Below are 6,117 nucleotides of genomic sequence, written 5' to 3'. Positions count from 1 at the left end.
GGAAGTTGAACTTCTGTAATAATTGAATTAAGTCAGAATCAAGTGATTAAGGGCTTGTGGCTTTGTGTGAAGCCTTAAGACGTAAAACGTAAAAGAGAAACGTTGTTTTTATGTTTAAGCTTATGTGCTATGATTATTGATGATGAATTATGATACAAACAGATTGTGATTGTGCTGTTTGTGGGCCTTGAGCGGTGTGTGGACTCTTGGCTTGGATTGTTAGCTTGCAAGGTAAGCTTTCGTGTCCTCGGTTTAGCCATGTTGTGGTTCCACCATACCCCATGGGGGAATGGTTTATATGCATGCTGTGTTACATGCTTTGGATATTTTGAAATGCTTTTGAGCTGGTATGTGCAGTGGCTTATAATATGTATGTGTTGTTTCCACTTAGTCGGTAAGCCTGAGTATGTAGTGTCATACAAGATGGTGAGTCCGTGGGTGGGTGCAAGTAGCGTCTTGCATATTGTGTGGGTAATAGACGTATTCCTGCATTTCTCTGATCAGTAGAATAGAATTGACACACATGACATGATTATCTGTTGCATTGCACTATTTTATAACTGATGATGATAAACTGCTTTTGAACTTATATTGCACATGTAAGTGAGCTTGGGGTGGAAGATCCTGGAGGACCCCTTGTCTTACTGAGATTTCTTGTTTAGAGATCTCACCCCACGTTTGGGGGCGCTTATTTCAGGTTCAGGTAATTTGGGGGCTGATGCCTCTGGCGGCAGGAGGCCGGAGCTTAGTTGATGATTATTGTTGTTTATATGCTGACATGTTTAGATGCTGGATCTATCTGCTGATGTTATGCTTTAGCTTTATCTTATTATTATGTTGTTGATGTTGAGATTATGTTGGGTTTGATGCCTTATTTGGGTGAGCATGGGGTTTGTCAATGCCACTTTGATTCTGTTATGTTTAAGTTTAACTGGGTTGTATAAACTATTAGGGTTGTCTGGTCTACGTTTTGTAGTTCTGTGACTAGAGACATACTTATGTTATTTATGTTATGAGGTATTTCAGTTAGCTGTCTTTTGCAATTTAGGTACAGGCAATGTTTTGAAAATGAATTAAGTATTCAACTTGGCTAAGTATAATGACGTCATAATTGAAAAGAAAAAGATATTCTGCAATTCTAATTAAGCGCAGCTTAATACGATGATATGATAACATTACCGTATATATACAGGGTGTTACAAAATGCAATAGCAGGCCTATTGCAATTTGCAGAGTATGATAGTGTTCCTATAACGTTTAAGATTAAGAGCTTCAGGTTCTAGTTCCTTCTCGTTAGATTCTTTTTCCCTAAATGGATCTGTATTCACTTCTAGTGAATTGACCATCAATAGGTCATCATATAGTAACATTGGTGAAATAACCACTTTTGGAAGATGGTCGATCCGCAGGCCAAGACAATAGTATATTTGAGACCAGCATAAAGTGATCTTTGCAGCTTGATGCTAAACAACTTGCTGTGAATTTATTCTTTCCATATAGGGTATAGGGAATTCTTCAGGGATTTTCATGTAAATATCGTCGTCAAGTGACCCTGCAGTCGCAAAGTTCATTAAATGCATCTCAAGGTGCATATTAGTTGCCATGCTGATCAATTAACGAAACATAATAAAATTCATTTCGGGAAATAAACATTATAATTGATGTAGGGTCTCTGCGAAAACCCTTGTTCTTTCTTAATTGTCTCCTTCCATTCATTCCAATCTGAATGCTTCTGGCTTTCTTGAATGGTTTAATATTCTGGATCCAGATTTTCTCTTAAGATAACAAGAGCTACTGAGAAGGCAATGGTATCGCTAGCGGCAGATAATATTATCATATTTTCACCTTTATTAATATAGTTTATTGCATACTTTTATGTCAATATCAACCAAATCTACGTCATTTCCCAAGAAATTCAGATTCGGCCATTCCGTATTCCCGGGATTGTTCCAATTAGCAGCTGCATTTATTTCACCGGGTTCGCTTTCTTCAGGATTAACCTCTTCAGGAGACGTGATGAGTGACTTATTTTCATTTTATGTTGATTTATGTCTTTAGTCTCATTCATGCTTCCAGCATTGACTAGACTCAACCAAATTTTTATCTCATTAAATTCTCCACTACAAGTGGCTCATTTTCTGCAGGGATATAAGACTTACTCACTCCTTTGTGATCAGAAATATTTGGCATTTATCTTGCTAAAGTTTGCAAGGTAATTATATTTTGAACTTCAAGTTTAATTATGCTTGTACGTGGATCAAAATAATTCATTTAGTTTTTCTTTCAAAATAACTTCTCAAGATTCATTAAGCTTCTGGCTTTCTGCCCCTAATGCCGGAAAGTGTCCTCATTAAATATTTAAGTAAGACGTTCATCAAGGACCCAAGCACTTGATTTTGTATTAAGTCTAAAAAACTCACGTAAATATCAAACCTACAAATGACATAAGGACATATATAATCCAATCAAAAATGTGCAGATGGAAAACATACAGTTCACGTCCACGTATAAGTTCAAGAAAGGAGTATGCTTAAAAGCATATGAGATAGTGAACATCAGGTTCATGATTAATTTTTAAAATCAATGACAAACACAAATATTATTTCATATTTTTCTTTCATATTTCTAGAGATTAATGAGATAATTTTTTCTATATCAGGTCCACTTTTGGGGGCCCTTTCTAGAAATACGAAGTAACTAGTCTATTATTGACCTCTTCAAGAGTATCACTTTGAAGTCTAATTCCTTTTCTCAAAGAATAAAATTATTTTTGTACTTTAGACTTATTAGCCATGATGTCCTTTAGGGACAATCAGTCATATAATAATATTTGTAACTGTTTGCAATATTCTGCAAATTAATTATTATTTTGAATTTCAAGTTCACAATCATTTGGGCATATAACTAGATGGATAATTCATTAAATTGATTTATCTAAATAAATAATTAGCACTTCTAGATCTATTGCAAATATTGTTACAGACATTCCCATGACCACATCCATGATTATGTTATTGTATTGCATTCACGTCAAGGAATAACACAAAAATTGGCAGAAATTTTGCATGATCTAATTAACCTTTTGCCATATTTGGTTTTGATATCATCATAGAAATGATAAAGAAATATTATTTCACCGGCATGCTCCTGCTGGGAGATCTTATCTCAAGGTAACATTACGAACATAATCTAGAATTATAGTTTTTTGATATGATTGCTTCTCAAGGTAACATAATACAAGCTCTTTTGGATCCTTCAATCATGTCTAAAATTATAGTTTGAAACATTCGCTTCAGGGAATATGCTTTAACTCATTGGCCAAACATTACGAACATATTTTCTTGATATGACTACTTCTGGAACATATTCAAGAGGCATAAAATTAAATAATATTTTCACTGAAAATTCTATTTCAAATTATTAATCAAATTGGTTAGATCTTTTCAATCATGATATGGAGCTATAGTTCTTCAGAAATTATACCATATATATTCATAAGAATAATAACCAAGAAAAATTATTTGTTTTTCTAAAGTAAAGATGACTAAACAATCACACAAGAGGGGCGAGTTATGTGATACTTCTTTTTCAAAAAATAACTAAAAATACAACTTTTAATATGCAACTCAACCAAAAACAAATTCAAACAGATTGTAAACCTTTTTCCCAATATAGAATAGAATTAAAACATTCCAAATAACATAAATTCAGAAGTAATTTATAGATTATATGCAGCGGTATCAAATTAATGGGAAAATAGATGAAGTTCAATGTTTATGCCCACCTTTTCCAAGAAATCATTCAAGAACGAATTAAAATAGAATTCTTATGTTATCCAACCTTCATACAGATTCAATTTACACATATTACTGGAATCAAAAACAAAATCAATTGATAGAAATCAAAGAGATAAGGGTAAGGAAGAATCACATCGGGGTTTATCCTAGTTCACTCTCTAAACCACGTGAGAGTTATGTCTAGACTGATGTCGATTGTTTCCACTCTCTTCTAGCTTTTAACTGGTGCCAGAAAAACCAATTTACACAAGTTTTTACAAGTCTATGATCAAACATTTGATCACACTCAACCTATCACCTATAGGGTCTCTCTAAACGTTCAAGATTCAATTACAGCAATTCACTCTTGCCAAACAGATGTAGAGCTATCTCTCTATGTTCAATAGAAATAGAAAGAATAGAAAAGATTGAGAAACGAGAGAGTTATTCAGATTCTCCTATAAGATATACAAAAAGGGTCAAATGACATCAATTTTGTGATTTATGTGATTCTGAGTTTTTCAGTGTGTATTCTTGTGTTCAAAACCCTAATGATATGTATTTATAGGTGCCCAATGAGTTAGTAACCGTTTATAGTCGTTGGACATCTAAAATTTTGAAATCATGTCACTTTAATGAATTTACTAGGGTAAATGTCAATGCCTTCCCCGGGTAAATTGTTCTTCGATATTTACTCGGGTAAATCAAATCATTTCCCCAAGTAAATAATTTACTCGAGTAAATGTCCTGTTTTACTCGGGTAAATATAGAATAGTGACTAAGGTAATATGCAATTTCGATCCAAATCACTTCTATATGATTTCTAATCATTTCTATATGATTCTACGTGACTTCTGATGTATGTATGGTCATGTTTCACATTTGTATAACAACTTTTAATGTGGGTGAACTTGTATGCATGATGTAAATGAATATGTGTCACTTTTTGTGAGTTTTTTTTGTCTAACTTTGCAATCCTTGAGTTAAACCTCAATAACCTCATTTCTATAAGTTCTATAACGAATATAAGACTATTTAAAAGTAGTAGCTCAATCAATCTTCATTGTCTTCTTGATTTAGCCTTCTAGTACTCCATTTAGCTTGAGACTTTGACTTGATGGTTGACTTTGTCATTTTGAGTTTTCTCTTCAACTTTGCACTTTGTTATAGGCTTCTTGCAGCACTTGAAACTTGTTGCCATGCCGTGTATTGAGAGCTTCCATGTTGATCCTTTGTTGATGCTTTGTTATCATCAAAACTTCATTAACATGGTCTTCTTGACCTATGGTTCAACAATCTCACCCTTTTTGCCTGATGATAAACACTTAATTGAGAAATTGGGTTAGTAGTATTAGCAATTAAAATCAAACTCCCCCTACATATATGCTGCTCCTTACTAGGAAAGGAAAAGTCAACAATTTCCATAAAAAGTCAATATTTTTCATTCTTTGTAAAAACACTAAAGGAACGTAAGGTAATCAATAAGGTAGGAACATAAGGTAATCAAAATTTCTCAATTACAACATATTTCTCCCCCTTTTGGCAACATCAAAAAGTACAAAAATATGAAAATATCATATAATGTCAAAAAGTCAACTTAAAGTCAAACTATCTTCATATATATCAAGATTTTGCATCAAATCCTTGAAGTACATCCAAAACTCATTCAAAAACACTTAAATTTCCAGATTTGACAGTAATTACAGAAATGCCATAAACTTTTTTTAAAATTTTCAAAAGTTACTTCTTTTGTAAACTAGTGACATTAAAGTAACAAGTAATCATCAAAACTCACATGAATGGTATCAAAACATTAAAATAAGGTATTAGAGCATTAAAAACATCAATACCAAACATTAAATCATATAAGTATTAAGAGATGGTATTTAACAAACCTAATTCCAATTTTAGCTTTTCAATTGATCTTTTGGTAATGGTTTGGTGAAAATATCCGCTAATTGAGCATGTGAATCTACAAATTTCATATTTACATCTTCTTTACGAACATGGTCTCTAATGAAATGATGCATAATATCAATATGCTTAGTCCTTGAGTGCATAATGGAATTCTTAGTCAAATTAATTGCACTAGTGTTATCACACTGTGATGCTTTAGCTCCACTCTCCAACTTTGTCCAGAGGCAAGCATGAAAATAACTTAGGAAAGCTTGGTTCTTTCTTTACAAAGGAGGTTTCTTGATGGTCAATGGTGGTGTAAGTTTTTCAAACTAGCAAGATAATGAAAGGGTAGCGCTCAACTTCAAAAGACAGCATCTTGCAACCTCACAGGAAAAGTTTTTCTCCTTCCCAATGCTTGCTCTCAAGTGTTTGTCAAGGTTCC

Source organism: Gastrolobium bilobum, unplaced genomic scaffold (assembly GCF_033153095.1).
Source record: "Gastrolobium bilobum isolate Gb01-03AN ecotype WA unplaced genomic scaffold, APGP_CSIRO_Gbil_v1 utg1051, whole genome shotgun sequence".
Taxonomy (NCBI): domain Eukaryota; kingdom Viridiplantae; phylum Streptophyta; class Magnoliopsida; order Fabales; family Fabaceae; genus Gastrolobium; species Gastrolobium bilobum.
Note: the sequence above shows the minus strand (reverse complement) of the source record.